Source organism: Mustela nigripes, chromosome 9 (assembly GCF_022355385.1).
Source record: "Mustela nigripes isolate SB6536 chromosome 9, MUSNIG.SB6536, whole genome shotgun sequence".
Classification (NCBI taxonomy): Eukaryota; Metazoa; Chordata; class Mammalia; order Carnivora; family Mustelidae; genus Mustela; species Mustela nigripes.
The window spans coordinates 48,634,766-48,655,240 of record NC_081565.1 but is presented as its reverse complement, the minus strand read 5'-3'; the positions used below and the strand labels follow the sequence as shown (position 1 = coordinate 48,655,240).

At 42.7% G+C, this 20,475-nt stretch overlaps 1 non-coding gene across 1 annotated transcript; it reads left to right on the top strand.

Moving 5' to 3' along the window:
- The first annotated feature begins 19,586 nt into the window (after window positions 1–19,586).
- On the top strand, window positions 19,587–19,721 carry LOC132025265 (small nucleolar RNA SNORA70). The gene has a single exon (XR_009406520.1). It is a non-coding gene; the product is annotated as a small nucleolar RNA SNORA70 (small nucleolar RNA).
- Window positions 19,722–20,475: the final 754 nt, after the last annotated feature.

Genomic DNA, 20,475 nt, shown 5'->3' with positions numbered 1-20,475 from the left:
AATAGCATTACCCCTATTAGCCATTTGGTGAGTTTTCCCTGTATGTATAGATTACAAATGAAATAAGATTGTAAGATACATTCTTAGAGACTATTTCCTTTAATACACTGTTTTTCCATGCCATTAGCCGTTCTTACAAAAAATATTTTTTAAAAGTCTGCATACCTCATCATTTTGGTGCATATCTGGGTTATTCAGCTGATTCTCTACTGTTGGACAACTATTTTTTTGAAAAGAAAAATCTAGAGGGATTCTAAACAGGATAAATATTTTAAGGTTGATTTGACTTACATGCATACTGGTTTTAAGGCTACCATTAATGTTTCTAGTACTTTGACACTTTTGAGTTTTAGGAGAAATTTCATGATCCTGAAGAGAAGTATGGCTTATTAAAATGTCTTACTACAGAATTAACTACAGATCCTGAAATAGTTTTATTTTGCTTCATAGTATTAAATATTGGTTAGCTAGAACACTAGAAACTCCCCTTCACCAAGTTTCTGGGTCTCTTTCCCTTATTTTGAGACTTAGATGAGCAGAAAATATGACTTCTCCTGGTTTATTAACCCTCTAGTGCTGTGGTTCTCAAATTGCTCCATGGATCCTTGGTGTCCTGTAAGCTGGGCTGAGTTTTTTTTTACCACTAAAATTAAATAATCATGCCTTCTCCAAATATCCAGGGGGAAAAAATTACCAGGTACAGTTTTCGAAATTCAACGTTTTTCCTCACAAATTTTGCTTCAAACTTTAGCATTTGCTGCAGCTTATCTCCCTGAGATGACTTATAAAACTTAGGAACAAGCAGTGATCAAATGTTGATGGGAAATGGGAAAACCCATTAGGTGTCTGCCGTGTCAAGTCCTATTTTTTTCATGGATGTGACTGTTTATGGTGGATCATATAAATAGATAGTATATGCCTTCTGCTAGTAATCCTGTGTCTGGGTTCTAGTTAATGTAATAGAATAGAGTATAGTAACCTATCCTGGTAATCTACGAGGAGTATGACACCACATTGGGGTTCTGTCATTTAAACCTATCTGAGAACTGGGGTGCCTGGGCAACTCAATCCGTTAAGCAGCTGACTCTTGACTTCCGCTCAGGTCATGGTCTCAGAGTCCATGGGACTGAGCCCCATAAGGCTCCACACTCAGCATCGAGTCTGCATGGGATTATCTGTCTCTCCTTCTCCTTCTGCCCACCCCCATGCCACTCGCACTCTCTCTCTCTCTCCCTTCCTCCCTCCCTCAAATAAATCAATCTTTAAAAACTATAAACTTATTGGAGAACTAATTCTGTAGGTAGAAGTCAAATAGCCAGCTCTTAGTGATAGCCATGCTAAAAATCACTTCTGCCCATGTCCTCCTCCAGAAAGTCCTGGCATACTCAGATAAAATGCTCTAGCTTGTCTGGAGGGTTCTGTGTTAGCACAAAGCTCTAACAGGTTTTTTAAGCCCCAGACTACGCAGAAAGCGCTTGACTGGATGTGCACTCTTCTCTGCAGTTTCTCACCCGCAGGACACCCCTGGGTAGAGTGGCGCTCCCTCCCCACTGTACCCATGGGAACAGTTCAAGGTTAAGAGACTCCTCCAAGGCTACGAAGCTGTCAATGCCGCTTTTGCACGGTTTTTGGGTATTTCTCAACGCTGCTCCCAGCTCCTGTCTGAAGGGAGAGTGGGACACCTGGTATGGTGTTTTTAGGGCAGCTGAGTGTTCTTAAGTATGGGGTTTGGGAAATAATACCCGAAGAGGGGAAGGAAAGAGGCTTTTGCTGACTGCTCTGTATACCCTTTGCCCCTATATGGAATTTTTTGTCTTTATTTTGTGGAAATTGCTTTACTCGTTGCGGGGGGAGTACTTTAAAAGACAAGATCCTACACTGCTTCATACCTTAGTTGTGGACTCCATGTCTAATACCTGCTCGCTCTGTGACCTTGGAGAAGTAGCATCTTCTCACTGGGCCTCAGTTTCCTTATTTACAGATTTAGCAGCTTGAACAAGATAATGCTTCTGGCTCTCCCAGCTCCAGTCTTCAGTGCTACGGTGACCTAAAGGGCAGGCAGGATCTGTGAACCCTGCTGCATCTTTTACGAGCATCCCTGTGGGCTTACTGTGTCAGGGCGTTGATAGACTCGGTTCTGAGGGCTTTCTGACCTAGGGCTATTCATTCACTCACCCTCAAGGTGAGAACGTAGAAAATGGTGATTTTATTTGGGACAAGCCTTCTGTCCTACAATGCATGCTCCCAAGGGTGCCCTCTCAATGCACTGTTCAAAGCCCTGCCTAGCACACCCGAATCCCAGTGTGGCTTTTTGTAAAGCCAAATGCCACGGACAAAAAAACCTGAGAAAGCCTCTCTCATTTTTATTGTGTTCCTGGCCATTCCAAGAGTCATTTCCTTTCCTTTCAGGGAGATAAAGAGACATATATTATGTGGGCAGAAGATGCTGTGTTCTGGTCAATAACGTGGGCCACAGAGGTCAATGGCTTTAAGCCAAGCCTGGCTGAAAGCTGCCATAAATTTTCAAAGGTGGGGGAGGAAGATTTAGAGACTGATGTACACCGGCTGAGAAGAGGAAAGACATTGGGCATAAACGACCCTCTAAAGAAGAAGAGTATCAGTCCCATAAAATCCTACAGCAGTCTATACAGGGTCCCTGGAATGGGGAGAATTTTGCCCACCCAGGTTTTACTATGCAGCAGAGACAAATAAAAAAGATCTGAGAATAAATCTCTGCGGCCAACCTGTCCTGGGAGACTGAAACTTGAAGCCTTCTTCCCTGATCTTCTGACTCATCAGCATCTTTAGTGTTGATGAGCTGACTCCAGGCTTGATGGCACAGCCCCATAAAGCCTCCATTTTGTCTGGTTTTAACTTGTTTCGCTGTCTTTCTCAAGGTCTACTTTATGGATCACTACAGTATGGAAGGATCCTACGTTCAGGTTACCCAGACTCCTCTTCCCCCCACAAAACTGTAACACCTGCTTTAGAATGCCACCGGATTTATTCACCAGATTTTGTAGAGGATTGTGTGTGTGTGTGTGTGTGTGTGTGTGTGTGTGTGTGTGTGTGAGAGAGAGAGAGAGAGAGAGAGAGAGAGAAAGGTGGAGTTGTGTTGTGAAAAGGAAGGACAGCTTTACCTATTCTAAACCCATCTGGGCTAAAATTAGCCCATCATATGGCACTTGTAATTCCATACTTACTACAAGTACATGATAACTACTTCCGTTTTAATAAAAATTAAGGATATTGTATATAACAAGAGAATGGATGAATATACCTGCCATGAAGGTCTGTTTCTGTCCCGTAAAATACACGATAAACATGACAAGGCACTAATGAGGAGTCATTACTGGGAAGTTCAATCCCACGAGGGATACTTTGTGGCCGCGTGTATTTGTATGCCCACACCTGCGTATGTTTACAAGAAGAATCTCTCACAAAAGATAAAACCTGAAAATATAGGGATTTAAAACAAAAAATAATTTAGCAGCTTAAAAAAGAAGGCTTTACCTTGTCTTATTTATCTATAATTCTTTACCTCCATTGGCATTTTGCAAGCCTTCATAGAATACTGACTAAGCCTTATACCTCTTCTAGCTCATTCTGTCAACCCTCTGAGAAACTAAAATTCGGTAAGAGTAAATATCTTCTTAATTTTCAGCAGCAGAGCTAGGGAAGAAATAACCGTGAACGCTGATATTGTCTTAATATGGGACCGAGTCGATGCCGAGCACATCACAAACAGCAGCTCCCACGCTCCCAACAAATCTCCAACATACAGAGGCTGTCAACATTTGCCATTTTACGGAGGGAGGCCACAAAGGTGCAGAGAGGTGAAATAATTTGCCCAAGGTCACGTGGAAAGTCAGTGGCTGATCTGGGCTTCAGAGCAGGGTCCTATCCAAGCCACATTTCCTGTAGGACAAATTTGAAAGGAAACTGCATCTCCAGTCGCTATTCAGGCCGTGGACACATTTCTATCCATTGTGAAAGAATATGAGAATTTCTTAGGGGAAAGAGAAGGACAGCGTAACATGGTTAAACAGCATATTGTGTTTTTAATTTACCCCAGCTAACACAATCACCTTGTCAGCTGAGTATTTAGAAGTAAGAAGATATTTGTAACCAGATTGCCTAAGTGTCCTGAGGCCACCATTTAGGTCCATATGGCACTGTGCCCAGGAAGATGTCATCTGTGTCACAAAATCCCTACTTAATCCTGAGAAGAATTTAGACCTAAGAGAAGGTGAAGCTTATTGTGCTGTCATAACTGGGACAGTGATTGTCCTAGATGTCAACGGCGTAGTCGCCAGGTACTGGCAAAACCAACAGAAATGTGAACCTGGGAAGCATTCTCAGTCTCTTTCCACTGATCACATCTAAAGAAGGGCCCCAAATGAGCTTTCTAGAGACATCTAGAAATCAACCCGAGACGCTGAATTAGAAGTAAAAGTAGGTGTTTGGGGTTTTTTTGTTTTTTGTTTTTTTTCCAGAAGCTTAATAAATTATCTGTCATCTTCATGAGGGTCTTGGAATATTAAAATATTTTTTAAAAAGCCTAAATGGGGTAGCCACAATTATGTATTTTATTTTATTTTTTTTAAGGATTTTATTTATTTATTTGACAGAGATCACAAGTAGACAGAGAGGCAGGCAGAGGGAGAGGGGGAAGCAGGTTCCCTGCTCAGCAGAGAGCCCGATGTGGGGTTCGATCCCAGGACCCGGAGACCATGACCTGAGCCGAAGGCAGAGGCTTAACACACTGAGCTACCCAGGTGCCCTGACAATTGTGTATTTTAAATGATGACCTTAACCTGCTCAATGCCCTTAACACATACCTCTAGCTATAATGCACAAGTGTGCTACTCACCAAATGATTACAGGCTATATAAAAATATTACTTTATGGGGTTCTATTGGAGGTGTACTCCATTAATGGGCTGCTCATTTGAAGTTGTATAATGAATGTCTTCTGTAACTGTATTGAAAGGAACAATTAAACCTGGGCTTTCATGTGCTCACCCTAATTACTTTCTACCCGGGAAGAATTTTATTCTGGAGTCTACTATTCCAGCTACCTTTCATAACTTGTTCCCAGGAGGGAAGTTGGAAGAGGAAGAACTATTTATTTTCATTATATCTCTTATGTCCCCTTTCATTAATTCTTTTTTTCCCTTACAACTCAAGCCATTTCTTTATTGTTTTAGAGTCTAAATGGTGCTTTTGAACCAACCAACTGCCCCAAACCCACTATTAGTTGGTAGCAAGAATCTTTCCGAAAGAAACCTTGAGAGTGCATTCGTGTCTCTTCTCTGAAATCGTTAAGTGGAACATTTTGCAGACAATTCTCTGCCGAGATATCTATATAGCCATATATAGATAACAATATATCTATCTATATCTGTATCTACATCTGCATCTGTATATTTTTTGGGTTGACCCGAGATGCAGAATGGTATTTCCCACACGACACAATTTTGTCATTAACTCGAGTAAGAAAAGTACTGCCCCCTTTTATTTAAACTTTAAAGAGTTATTTAGCCTGTTTTATTCACTGATATTTGAAAGCTACTACAACTTTGACCCTTCATTCATCAAAATATGTTGATATTCTCCTTGGTGTAAGACACTGAGCTAGAAATTGGGAATACAAAAATGACTTCAAAACCCCAACAACCCTGCTGTAAAGGAGCTTAATTCTCACACCACATTTTCCTATGTGTTTAAGCATCAGACGATTCAAAGGAATGGTGAAGAAAACGAGAAGGAATGTGAGCTATCAGAAAAAGTCCAACTTAGAAATAATGCTTAGTATACAACCGAGAGGACGTTTAGCCCGTTATATGATCCTCTTATTTAACAGGAACATATTTCAGGATAGAAATGCAGTTTTCCACCAGTATTCTGCCTTTGTGACATGCTATGTGGACCGTGCCTTCCTAAAGTTTCAGTGTCCCTTTGTTTTCTCCATGTTTGGACCATGAGGCGTGACGTTCACTCTGGTACAATGCACAGGTACCTGGGTAGCAAGAGACTGAAGAAGCTAGAAGCCCTATCTCATTTATATTTGTCCTCTATGTGTGTGTGTGTGTGTGTGTGACTATAATACAGATTACAGATATATATGTACACGTGTGTGTGTGTGTGTGTGTGTGTGGTGGGGGGGGGGGGGTTCTAGGGGAAAATGACCATTCCGAGCATTCTGAGGTGCTGGACTCAGTCATTTAGTCAGATTTCCATTTGGAGAAAAAGATTGTTCAATTTCTGTTTGATCCACCCCAGCGTGTCCCCTCAGTATTCTCTCTGTGGATGGGGCTTTCCTCCACGCATGTCCCTTTTGTACCTACGGAGTGGTCTTGATAAGTCAAATTGTATACATCTAACTCAGCTGCTTCTCTTTGAATTAAAGAATAAGGACACCAAATCAGAAGATTAGCATGTTTAGCACAGCACTGAGCCGTCACGGACAAGCATAAAAGATATTAAATTGCAGACTCGGCTGCGGCAATTTTATTCGCGATTTCTCTGAATCGGGAACGAGATGCCTCTGCTTTATAGGAAAACAGTAGCAGCACCAGGCTCTTCCAGTACAAAAACAGGGGGAAAGAGGTGGGGGGGGAGGCGGGGAGGAGAGAGGAAGGGAGACCATCAGAAAGAGAGCAGGAGAAAGCGAAGCCAGTCTGTAGAAACGGACTCCCTTCACATGAGACCGGTTACTGGGTCCCTACAGCTGTTCGCCAGACGAAACTCCCCCAACATTTTAGATCTAGGTCTCCTCTTTTCTTTTCCATGTTCATTGCTTTATATGGTTAAAACTAGACCTTGTGGGCAGGTCAGCAGAAGGCGGAGGGAAACAAGAAGAATGGATTAGCTCACTCTTAAGAAGAAAGAGAACAAGAAGTGTTGAAGTTCAAACTGGAAAAGGAGCCAATTTGTCGTAGAGGTGAAACAGCAAACACCTTGGTTTGTGGAGCCCTTACTAGATGCCGGGCGTTCACTAAGCTGGTCATTACCTGGAACCTCCACAACACGTCTTCGTGTGAGGTGTTATTATTATTCTTATTTTTGGACCTGAAGAGACGGAGGTTCACCGTGTGAAGCAGACAATAGTTCTGCAAAGCCCACAGCCCGACTTCCTAATGCTCAGCCAGCACTGGATCATTGAAACAGGGGTTTCTTCCCATTGCTTTGTGAATAGACTGGTTTGGTTCTTAGGTCTCTCAGGGACTTGGGCACTAAGGGAAGTCAGTCTCTGCCAGCGGAGACTGCCAAGTTCCCATTCAAAACCAGCTGCAACTTTGGAACTGGCCGGGCATTTTAGGGACTGTCCACGGTCTGGGCACCCTCCTCAGATGCAGTGGAGAAGATTACCTCTCTGGGGTCTTAATCACATTCAATCACATTCAACTCCTTGTTCCCAGGACTTGGGAATTTCACGTTTATTGTGGTCAGAGGTGAAAGCTGGCTGAAATGGTCTTGATACCCGCAGTCCCACTCTTAACCCTCTCTTGGTAGTTCATAATTGACCCCAACCAAACTGTCACCAAGTCCCTCCTGCCTTCTCCCAACTTGAGTACTACTAGTAAGTAAAACTATTCGACGGTTTAAGTGGAGTCCTAATTAATGAGTCTGAGTCGTGCCTGACACAGGCTCATTTTTTACCGGGTAAACTCATTAAACCTCTGCTCTTCATCTAGCCATGGGTGACGAGAGTATCATAATTTCAACTAAGTGTGGCTCAGTGATTTAATGGCCCTCGAACTTCCCACATTCCCATTGTGTCCCATCTGAGGAGCTCAATCGGTATCGTTAGAAGTTTATTTAGTGCAATGAGAAATCTCTCTGATCTATCCTGAATTTCAACAAATGAAAGCAAACCGCTGGCTCCACAAATTCAAACAACCCATTTTGCTCTACCCGTAAATCAGCTAAGGGGTCTGAAATGCAGACAGTTTCCAGACAGACCCGGTCATCCCCTGAGTTAATGAGACAACTCGTGCTGAGGACCAGTCCCCACCTCCACCAGCAGATGCCAGCACTTCCTCTTCTGGGATCAGAAAGGGCTCAGGGGTTTGGTCTCCGTTCCACACATCCTGTGATTTTAAAAATAAAGGCAGATCGAAACCCACCGAAAACGAACAAAACACGCACACTCTCACACGCAAAATCAAAGGTTGTTTTCTATCTGTTTTCATTCGCCCGTTTTCTAGAAAGGATTCTAGAGGATTCTAGAAAGCACTGTGTTGTTATTGTTGTGATGGTTAGGTTTGTGTGGGTGTAGAGGTATCTACAACACTGCTTTCCGCCCCCCCACATGAGCGAATTCGCAAAGCTCAGACATGCCAAGGTGAGTTGGTTTCTAGTTTTAACGAATTCTCTGAAAGCCCCTGTCGGTAGCTCATGCCCAGTAAGTGTTTTATAACAGTGACAGCTTTGCAAATACTGTAACATATGTAACTTGGACTGGGTCAATACATGGTGGGGAAATCAGATTGTGAGATGGTCAAGCTGTTCCTTTTGGCTGTCTTTACAATCAATCAGCCAGACCAACTGAGCCTGCAGTGATTCTTGCTGATTATTGAGAAAGCGAAAACAAATGGGTTGGCTATGCTGTCCGCCAGGGCCCATTCAAAAGCTACAGCCTCTGTCGATAAACAGCCAGGTGTCGTCTTCTGAAAATCAGTTAGCAGAAATGACTCCTAGGTCCGTCTAAAAGTGAGGCCGCGTTTTCACTGCCCCGAAAAAGTGGATGCATTCAGTTGATTTCGATAAATTGCGTTCCTTAGTACTGTAGATGGACATATTTCAGGAGCCCCAAGTTGATTGGATGTTGGCGCTACCACAGCCTCATCACAGCCACAATGATTCCTGCTGAACCCCAACTTGCTTCTTGTTCTTCGTTGGGGTATCTCTCGCTTTTGTGCTTAATTCAAAAGCTTGTAAACAAAGCGATTGTCTCAAATAGATTTCCCAGCCGTGAAGAGAACATTCTTTCGAGCAGATCCAGGTTTCTGAGTGCTATCCAGGTTCCTTATAACCTGCGCAAGTGACTGGACAGATTCAAGCTAGCATGGGTCCTCACCGCCTTCTTGACTGCCAGACAACTCCTCTGTGACTGCTGGCAGGGCACGTGCATCATGGGAGTTGCCTAATCCAAATGTCTCGGAGTTGCCGGGTTGAGGCTAAGAGGTTCCAATAAAAAATGAAGGCAGCCTCCCAGTCTTTGCCTGAACTTGATTCAACTCACATCTACTTGGAATAAATTACCTTCACGATGTTTTCCATGACTTCTCCAATTATAATGGAGAGAAGAAACCCAGAAGCTGTTTATTAATGTTTCCAGGTACAGGAGAAGAGGGCAAATTCATCCAAATCAACGCAAGGACAGTATTTCCTCCTTTTCTGAGTTTCCTTCAGGTTCAAGTAGAGATTGGGAGTAGATGGGCCACTAAAGAAATAGGGATAAAGAAAGATAGGAGGAATGCGTATGTTTAAAACCTTTTATGCATTCATCCTAATTTAGGGCATGCAAACATTATGACTTGCCCCTTTCCATTTAAGTAGAGGTTTGGAGGAATCAAGGGAGATGACTTCGTGGTGAAATGGGTTTTTCTGGATACAAAGGAACTTGCGAGCAGGTCAGTAGAAGGCGGAGAGAAATGAAGAGGGTGGATTAGATCACTCTAAGAAGAAACCAAACAGGATGATTCGAAGGCTTTTAAATACACCGCGGCCGCGATGGTTAGCTGTCTCAATAATCCACATCCATTCTAAAAGTTGTGTTTTAGTGAGAGGACCTCCTCACTTTTAGTTGAGTGACTGTCCAGCTGGAGACGACATCGACCAGCCTGCCTAGCAGCTTTGGTGTTGACGCTGTGACTCACTCTAGTTTCTGGTCATGCCTTTAAGGAAGTGGATTGCTTTCCACTTGTTCTCTCTTTCCAAACACCGCAGTGTGGTTGTGGTGGCTCATTTTTGACCTATGTAGATGCGGGCAATCCCTAAGGGTCCAGAAGGCACCTGGATCCTTAGACCACCTTGTGGAAAGGAACCACCCTGCACCTCTGGACTGCCCCCCAGTGTAAACTAGTTGTTTACAGGCGAGGTGGTTTCACACTGTGCCTGTGACTCTGAGTATGTTCAGATCAGCAGCAGCAGGGAGTGTATTAGAAATGAAGACTCTCTTTTCCACCTCAGGCCTGTTGAGTTATAATCTGCATTAAAAAAAAAAAATCTCTCAACAATTTGTAGACACATTAGAAGTTGAGAAGCATGGGTGTAGGAGTTAAAAGCATAGATTTTGGAGCCAGAGCCTGAGTTTAAATCCAATTCGTGACTTATTTGGCTGTGTCACCTTGGGCAAATCTTTAAAACTCTCTGTGACTCAGGTTTTTCATCTGTACATGGGGGATATTAATAATACCTCCCTGACAGGGTTGTTGTGAGGACTGCATCAGTTTATATAGGCGAACAGGTTGATGCAGTGCTACGTAAGGCTTACGATAATCATCATCATCACTATTATTATAAAAATCTTTTGTTAAAGTCCTTTGGTCTCTGTTAATATTCAGCCCTCATGAAGCTTATATTTTAGTGGAAGAGAGAGGAATGACATGGAGATTAGGATTATCAGGTTTGGGTTTCATTATCAGGTTGTGGTTCAGACTGTGTTGGAAAATTTAAACACCATGAAAAGAGGAAGTGAAAAATAGATGAAAACCTCCGAGGGCCTATGAGGTTGTGGTTATTACAAAATTTGTGTAGGACCAATAAGATTTTGCGTAAGAGACTTTGTGACCACAGGAAACCTATATTCCAAAGCAAAGTCAGAAGACTACCAAGTGGGATGGTTGGCTCCAGTTGAGTTCCCCGATTAGGAGCACTCATTGCTGAAGAGCAGGTAAAGGGCTCCTCCCTGAGGCCTTTGATGAGTATCACCAGGAGTATCACTTCCTCATTGAGAGCCTTGACTGTCCTAGGAATTCATTCATGTAACTCTTTAGGAAGTGTCCAAATCTTCCACTCACTTCTTTAAAATTATGTTGTTTTAAGTTGTCACTGTTACTTTTTTTTTTCTTTTTAAATCTGTAACTTACCTTTTAATTTTTTTACGTGCCTTTTGACAGGAAAGAATTTCTAACTTACCAATTTACCTTTTTTTTTTTTTTCCTCTTACGGTTTGAGGTTTTTATGTCCTATTTAGGACTCTTCGTGTCACAAAGATTTTTTTAATCTCATTTTTTTCTAGAATTTTAATAGTTTTAGTTCTTTAGTTCTATGACACAGTTTGAGTTAATTTACATAGACAGTTTAAGTTTAGTTTTGTGTAATATGTGGGGTGTAAAGGTCAAGGTTCATTTTTTTTCATGAAGATATTTAGTACCCAGAATAGTTTTTTAAAAAAATTATTCTTGGGGTACCTGGGGGACTCAGTTGATTAAGCAGCTGACTTGATTTTGGCTCAGGTCATGATCTCAAGGTCATGAACTTGAACTCCATCTCAGGCTGTGTAGTGGGTGTGGAGCCTGCTTGAAATTCTCTGGCCTTCTCCCTCTGTCCCACCCCTGGCTCACGTGGGCTCACGTGCTCTTGCTCTCTTTTACAAGCAAATAAATCTTTTTTTTTTTTTTTTAAAGACTATCCGTTTTCCATTGGATTGCCTTGACACATTTGTCAACAATTAATTGATTCTAAATAAAGGGTTTATTTCCAGATTATTGATTTAAATGTTTATCCTTACACCAATATCACAGTTATCTTGATTACTATAATTTTGTGATAAATCCGGGAATTAGGGAGTATAACTCCTCCAATTTTCTTTAACAAAATTGTCTTAGCTTAACTAAGTCCTTTCTACTTGATATAAATTTTAGTAATGTTGGGAGAATAGGTCTAAACATGGGCAGTTCTGGGAAAATTGGCCTGTCTTTTCCCCCAAGTAAGATTGGAAATCATTGCTTTTTGCAACTTCAGCAGGACTATGCATGTGTTGGGCAACAAAGCAGCATTTTCTACCAGACTTTTTCACTCTCTTATCTTGGGATTTTGTAGATTCCATTTTTTAAAAAAAAAAGATGGATTGATTTGAGAGAATGTATGTGTGAGCGGAAGAGGGGGCACAGGGGCAGAGGGAGAGGGAGAGAGAGAATCTCAAGCAGATTCTCTTGAATGGTGTGTTTGGAGCCCAACGTGGTGCTCATTCTTATGACGCTGAGATCGTGACCTGTCCAAAATCAAGTCAGATACTTAACCTGAGCTACCCAGGTGCCTGTAGAGAGTCCATATTATGTCACCCTGTGGTTGTAAGAATTTTGAAATGATTCCTTGGGCTTCAGTGGAACCAACTCTTATTGTGTATAGAAGCACAGGGTCAAGAAGGCCAAAACTGTTGAAACTGATGAGTGAACATCTCTATGACTCGCCAGTGCTTTTTAGGGGCATTGGCAGCAGTAAGGGAATAAAAAAGACTAGGTTTTGGAACAATACAAATATTATTTACTTAATAAGCAATGATCAAAGCTCTTGTTCAGTTTAAAAGCTATGAAAGTAGGTCATGAAGTCCCACCCCCCATATCACTGCTAAGATTATTTAGTCTGACTTTAAAGCAGTACAGGGGCATCTGGCTGGCTCAGTTGGGAGAGCCTTGCTTTTTGCTCAAAATCTTGAATGTTCCTCTGGGTCAGCTCTGTAATCAGAGACATGATGACCTGGGTAGCTCAGGCCTTCATCACTGGGACCTCGTACTTTTGGTACCACAGAGTCATAGCAGGGAAGGACATACTGGCCTCTTCTTAGTCCATCTTGTTCAAGGTCCTGTTCCTTGGGCTCTGGATTCCCTGGCTTTCAAGGACGCTGCCTGTGACTGATGGAAGAGAAGTCATGGTATTGGGTTCTTGAGGACATCAATCATGCCTGACTGGGGGAAGAACATCTTGCCTAGAAGCCCACTGGGCTCAAGAGCCAGTCCTATAAGTTCTCTCAAAGCCATTGGGAGACTGGAATCCCAGTGCTTTAACTAGACAGACTTCTGAAGCTGAGTCCATGTCCCCACAGTGAAATGATGTGGCCACCATGCTGACAGATATTAACGAGGGACATTGTCCAGCTGCTGCAAATTAGCAAAGCTTTCCTGAAAAATCTGCCCAGAGGTGGCAGTTTCTACACCATTTTGGAGACGCCTGAGGCCTGAGCTCTCCCACTAAGGACTTCTGAGACCCATATCTGTTGCAAGTGTGCAGTTGTACCCCATGATGGTGAGTTGGGTGCTGAATGTGTCTTAGCCTCAGGCACTGATCAGTAAGGGCTGGTGCCCCAGGTGTCAGACTCCTGTATTAACCCTGCCCTTCAGGAGCTAAAGTGACATTGGGCAAGACACGATCTCTCTAAGCTTCAATTTCTTTGTCTGAAAAATGAGGATAAAATAGTTGTTTTGTCTACTTCATGGAGAGGTCTCTTGGAACATCAAATAATCCTTATTCTCATTGGCTTTATAAGGCCCTGGAGGCATCAGATAAGTGTGTGAAATAAAAGGAAATGTGGGTAAAAATACTTTGTCAAGGTTAAAGGGGCACACGAGTGTAGACATTACTCATTACTGCTTGTGACTTTCTAATAGAAATATAGGCTAAAATATCATCATTTTCATGTTCAGTGAAAATCAACCAGCAATTTCTAGGCTCTGCTTTTATATGTGAGCCTTTGGGAAGGCGTGGTAAGCCCTACATGTTCACCTTAAGCCTGGAAAGGCAATTTTTGTGTGTGGTGAACTCCCTACCTTCAAAGCAAAGGTGTGTGGCAAAGAATTAAAAGCCAGAAGCCAGAATCCTTTCCTGTGGCTCTTTTCCCCTAAGACTCACACTTCGATTCTTGCTAATCTGCCTCTCACTGGAAATGTGTACGGGAAAAACTGTGGGTCCCATAGCTCAGGGCTGGAGATAATTGGCAGAACGTAAGAGGAGAGTCAGTGATCAGGGGAGGGTATAGAAGAGAAAAAGAGGGACCTGGGAATTGGAGAGAAGAAAAGACAATGTACGAGGAAAATCAATCCTCCTGATGGTGGCATGTAGAGAGAAGGGACTAAGCTATAAAAATAGAAAGTGAGGACCTCAGATTCAATCAATCAGATGCCGTGTGGACATAGCTTTAAAAAATGAGGCTATTATCGCTCAAGTTCATTTGACAGAGCTTACATGTAAGAGTTCAGTGATGATCACTCTTGTCCACAATCATAAAATAAGGTGCCAAAGTGATTTATCACTCTGCTCTTCTAAGACACCCCAACTTAAAGAAGAATCTATAAATTTGGATTTCACCTTTAAAAACTCTCATGTTATGGTCAATGAGTCCAGTCTCTGGCACACAGTAGGCATTCCGTAAGTATTTGCTAAATAAATGAACTGAAGGGATGCAGACCTACTGATGTTAATTTGTTGTCATGGGGTTGGAGGCCTCAAGCCTGCAAAAGAATACATTTCCCTCCTTACCCTTTTATTTCCTTAAATGTGAGACTCGGAGTTAACGATTCCTCCAGTTTATGTAGGTGACTTAATAGCTGGTGCTCATTTACTGATTGTTGTGTCAGGCGCTATGCTGAGCAGTTCCTGTTATCTCAGTCAATCAACATACATGAGCATGTAATTACCCAACTTTAAAGATGGGAAAAAATGGAAAAAATGGGAAAAAATTCAGAGAGTCTACCTTCAGAAAGGTCAGGTCACTCGGCAAAGGTCCCACAGCTGGTACGTTGAGATCAAGTTAACCGATTGCATATAGTGGTCTTTAATAATTTTGTTTGAGTAGAAAGGGCACCAGGAAGTGGATCCAGAATTGTAATTACCCTTTCCTATGTCTTAGGGCCAGAGGAAAGTGTGTACAAGGGGTAAGCTGTCATTAAAACCTGAACACTTACCTATTGGCAGTGACCTTAAGAATAGATGGAGGAGTGGCTCCTGGGTGGCTCAGTGGGTTAAGCGTCTGACTTCTCCTAGGCTCATGATCTCAGGGTCCTGGGATTGAGCCCTGTGTCAGGACCTCTGCTCAACAGGGAGCCTGCTTCTCCCTCTGCCTCTCTCCCTGCTTGTGCTCTTGCTTTCTCGAAAAAAAAAAATAAGTAAAATCTTAAAAAAAAAAAAAGGGGGTGGGTGGGTGGTGTGTGTGACTAGGGCAGAGGCTTTCCAATACTTTTGATGCAACTAAAGTCAGACATGCACATACACTCATAATCACACAGTCATACATAGGCACAAAAACACACACACATGCACAAGTACATAACTGAAATAAAACTTTGATTTAGCAATGCTTACTGTTACTATGTGTGAGGCATACTAATATTTTCATTCCTTTTTCTTCTCCTTTCTCCTTCCAGTATTGTTTTGAGTATAGTTGGCAAACAATGTTGCCTTAGTTTCATGTGTACAGTAGTGGTTCAACCACTCTGTTCACTATGCTGGGCTCGCCCTTGGTCACCATGCAACACCATCACAGCACCATTGACTCTGTTCCCCAGGCTGTAACTTTTATCTCTGTGACATAGTCCTCCCATAACTGGAAGCCTGTGTCTCCCACTCCCCTATTTTTTCCCATCTCCCCTATCTCCCAGTTACCTCCCCTCTGGCAACCGTCAGTTTGTTCCCTGATCTGCTTCTTGCTTGTATATTCATTTGTTTTGTTTTTTTAGATTCCATATAATGAGCGAAATCCTATGGTATTTATCTCTGTCTGACTTATTTCACTTAGCATTATACCGTCTCGGCCTATGTATGTTGTTGCAAGTGACAAGATTTCATTCTTTCTATGGCTGCATAATATTCCTCTGTGTGTGTGTGTACCACATCTTCTTCATCCATTCATCTGCCAGTGGACACTTGAGTTGCTTCCATAGCTTAGCTATTGTAGATAATGCTGCAATAAACGGGGGTGCATAGATCTTTTCAGATTAATGTTTTTGTTTTCTTTGGGTAAATGCCCCATAGTGGAATTACCAGATAATAAGCGTATTTCTATTTTTTTTAAGGTTTTATGCATTTTTTGAGAGAGAGAGAGAGAAAACACAAGTAGGGGGAGTGGAAGACAGAGAGGGAGAAGCAGGCTACCTGCTGAGCAAGGAGCCTGACATGGGGCTCGATCCCAGGACCCTGAGATCATGACCTGAGCCCCAGGCAGATGCTTAACCAACTGAGCCACCCAGGCACCCTGATACATCTATTTTTTAATTTTTAAGGAAACTTCATTCTGTTTTACTTTCTTACACTATACACAAAAATAAACTCAAAATGGATGAAAGACCTAAATGTGAGACCTGAAGTCATGAAACTCCTAGAAGAGAACACAGGAAGCAATTTCTTTGACATCAGCTATAGCAACATTTTTCCAGTTATGTCTCCTAAGGCAAGGGAAACAAAAGCAAGAATAAACTGTAGAGACTACATCACAATAAAAAGCTTCTGTACAGCAAAGGAAACTATAGACGAAACAAAAACCCTACTGAATAGAAGATATTTACAAAGATATATTAAATAAAGGGTTAATATCCAAAATACATAATTTACACAACTTAATGTAAAAAAACCCACACATAATCTGATTAGAAATGGACAGAGGGCCTGAATAGACATTTTCCCAAAAAAGACATACAGATGGCCAGCAGACACATGGAAAGACACTCAACATCATGAGCCATCAGAGAAAATGATGAGATTTCACCGTACACATGTCACAATGGCTAGAATCAAAGACAAAATATCACAAGTGTTGGTGAGGCTGTGAAGAAAGAGGAGCCCTTGTACATTCTTGGTGGGAATGTAAATTAGTGCAAGCCTGGTAAAGAGTATGGAGGTTCCTCAAAACATTAAAAATATCTATATTTTCAGTGCTGGCTGGGACACAATGACTTCACTACACACTCGTAGGTTCTGATCTGCAGTTTGAAAACCACTGAGCTAGAAGGTGGGAAAGGTGATAGAAGGCGCGCAGACTTGATTCACACAGCAATGGGTCTTGAATCCCAGGCTGCCGTTATGATAGCTGTGTAGGCTAAAGCAAGTGACCTCTTCTTTGAACTTGAGTTTCTCATCCACAAAATGGGGACAGTAACCCTCAAAGGGTTATTGAGAATGGCAAGTGGCGAACATAGGCACCTACCCTCATACCTAGTATCTCACAGAAGTATGATGATACCCGTGATGAGGCATTCAAGAGTGAAGAGTGCCAGGGCGTCTGGGTGGCTCAGTTGGTCAAGTGTCCTATTCTTGATCTCAGCTCAGGTCTGGATCTCAGAGTCATGAGTTCAAGCCCCGCTTTGGGCTCCAGGATGGACGTAGAGCATACCTTAAAAAAATAAAAAATAAAAATGGAGTTCTGGCCCTGGCACTAGCCAGCTGTTTGAGCTTAGTTAGGCAATGTCTCTAAACTTCTAAATCATGTCATCCCTCTAAGCGTCACCTACTTACCTGTAAAAAAATGGAGAAATAGCAACACTTACCTCATATGATTTGTTCAAGAATTAGGTATAATAATGCATGTAAAGCCCTTACCACAATCCCTGGTGCTTAGGGAGTGCTTAATAAATTATTGGCTGTATTAGCTGGTCAACAAATAGATTATTGTCCTCAATTCCTCTAGACTAGGTTACAAGATTATTTTGATGAGACAAACGCAGGAGTGTGGTGTGTGTGTGTGTGTGTGTGTGTGTGTGTGTGTGTGTGTGAAAACTGCTGTTTACTCTGCTCATCAGTATTCTCTAGAGGCCAAATCAAACTTGGCTGCAGCAAAGGAAATCATTTTTATAAAGAAAGGTTAGATCCAAATTGGATTCCTTCTCCTTGTTCTCCTTTGAAAGTATTTCCACAAAATTCAATCTTTGGCTTGACATTAAAGGCCTATTTTCAGTTTGAGTAGACTTTACCAAAAAAATAAATAAAGGGTGGGGGGTAGAAAACATGACTCTACACACCAAGTAGTGGGGAGTGAATTTAACTTTTCTGAGTTCAGCTAAAGAATGTTATCGCATGGTCTCCTGCCTAAAGCTTTCCTTTTTCCTCACTTGTGTGAGGCGGCCTTTGGCTCAGAATAGGTCATAAAGGCAGTATAGCATTGCCTGTCTCTTCTGGATCCCTTGCTCTAGGAGAAGTCAGTCGCCATGTTGTGGTAGCACCATGGAGAGGCCCATGTGAGAGGAAGAAAAGCCCTCCTGTCAATAGTCACAGAGGTGAGACTGGAAGCCCCTTCAAATAACCATAGCATGGCCAGTAGTTTGACTATGACTTTACCAGAGGCCCTGAGCCCCAAAGAGCCAGCAAAGCTATTCCTGGCTTCAACACTCTCGGAAACTGTGAGATGGTTAACTGTTGTTTCAGGCTGCTAAGTTTTGGGGAATTGGGTAGGTAGGAATAGATCATGAATACACTGCCCTTGAATCTTGCTTCCCACAGCATCTCAGTGTCTGGTCAGTTAGTTCATTATTCATTCATTCATTCTCTCATTCATTCCTTGAAGGTTTATGAACTACTTGCTATGTGTTAGGCAGTGTAACTACCTTCAGATCCTTACTTTCAGGAGGCTACAGTCTTGTGGAAATACTATGGGCAGACTAACAGTGAAAATGCTGGATGCATGTGAAATGCCACCATGTGGTTTTGCTAGAGAGCTTTTGGGACTCAGAGGAGGGAATGAGAACTTCCAGCTTGGCCAGAAGAAAGGGGGATATAGGTAGGAGATGCCACTTGACCTAAGCCTTGATACCAAGGTGTGAGGGCTTTGTCATGTGTTAACTTGGCTCGGCTGACCTACATTCCCCAGAATCCTCATTCTTCCGTGTTTCTGTTCAGGGTGAGGCACAAGGGAGATTCTCCCTTATGGCAGAAGGGAAGCAGCAGCCATTTTGTAGTGCACACACGTCATTGCTGATCTGCTAACTTAGCTTGTTGGTGTGAAGCAGCAGCCAAGCCTGTGATCACTCTACTTTGCCCTGCATTCTCCTTTAGCTTTTCTGACTTCCAGGGCAGCCATGTACTAAGCTTAGCTCTGTGATAAAGGGCTTTGGCTTCTGAGGAATACTCTCTTCACCAAGGTGAGAGGCAAGAACAGACAAGGTTTTGATTGTTTCTTGTGCCTGTGCCGCCAGCCTTCCCGATGGCCAGCCACATGGATTTAAGCTTCAGTCTCAGATGACAGCCTTCTAGAGAATGCCTCACCAACCCCCAGAAGCTAGTTCCCTGTGCCAACCTGAGGTACAAGGTGAATCGGTGAAAAGAGATCATTCAAGGCAGAAGGAACTGTGTGAACAAAAGCAAGGAAGGGAAAATGTAGGTCTACTAGAGTTCTTAACCACTGGCACACCCTTGGTACTAACTCATCAGAATAAATGCTGGTCCCAGCACAGACCAGCCAGAAGGAATAGTGGCACCAGCACCAGCCAATCAGAACAGATGCTGGCTGTGGTGCCCAGCAGGGTCTTTAAGGGTTCTGACTCTTCCCCTTTAGTTACTGAATTATGGAGACTAAGGAGATGTCTGAGTGGATTTTGAGGTGGTTAAAAGCATTTGGGCCATCAAAGATGTGACTATTTCCCAGTTGGAAGAAAAATGTTCTCTATTTTAATAACTTGTGCTCTTTCCCCACGGGGGCCCAGTGTACAATGGCTGCACACAGTAGCTTCCTTGATAGTGTATGTAGCCTGCTGATTGAATGGGCTGTCCCAAGGAACCTTGGAGATAGCCTTTCCAGACATTGATGTTGGACCCCATACTCCAGGATAGTCTCCAAACAGGTATGTGGGGGTGCCTTTAGAAAGCCCTAGGGTGCAGTGGCCAGGGTCCGTGTTGGCCAAGTCATCATGCCCATCTGTACCCACCTAAGAACATGGAGCATGTGATTGAGGCTCTCTGCAGGGCCAAGTTCAAGTTCCCTGATTGCCAAAAGATCCACATTTCCAAGAAGTGGGGCTTTCCTAAATTTAATGTGGATGAATTTGGAGACAAGGTGCCTGGAAGATGGCTTATCCCCAATGGCTGTGGGGTCAAATGTATCCTGAGTCATGACCTTCTGGACAAATAACAGGCTCTGCACTCATGGGAACATCAGCACTACTCCCTTCTTATTTGTACCCACTGATAAACCCTACTTCCTGTCAAAAAATTTTTTAACAACTTGTACTGTCATATTGATGCATTCCAGCTGACTTCCAGCTCTTAAGGAAATAATGCCAGGGGAAGATGATGAATAGCAAATTGTTGAGTGTGACTGGAACACTGGCTGACTTTGTGGTCATAGTTTTAAACCCAGTTACTCCAGTCAGTGAAATTGATTTAACCTGTTGTGTCTGGTGTGACTATAGTCAAAATAGTTATTAAAATGGTTCCATGGAGGAATGCAACTTAATCCAGTCAAAGGAGACCAGGACCCTATCTCTTTACTGAATGAAGGATCAGAAAACAGGAATTTTAGCCTCTGCTCTGGGGCTGACACACTGTG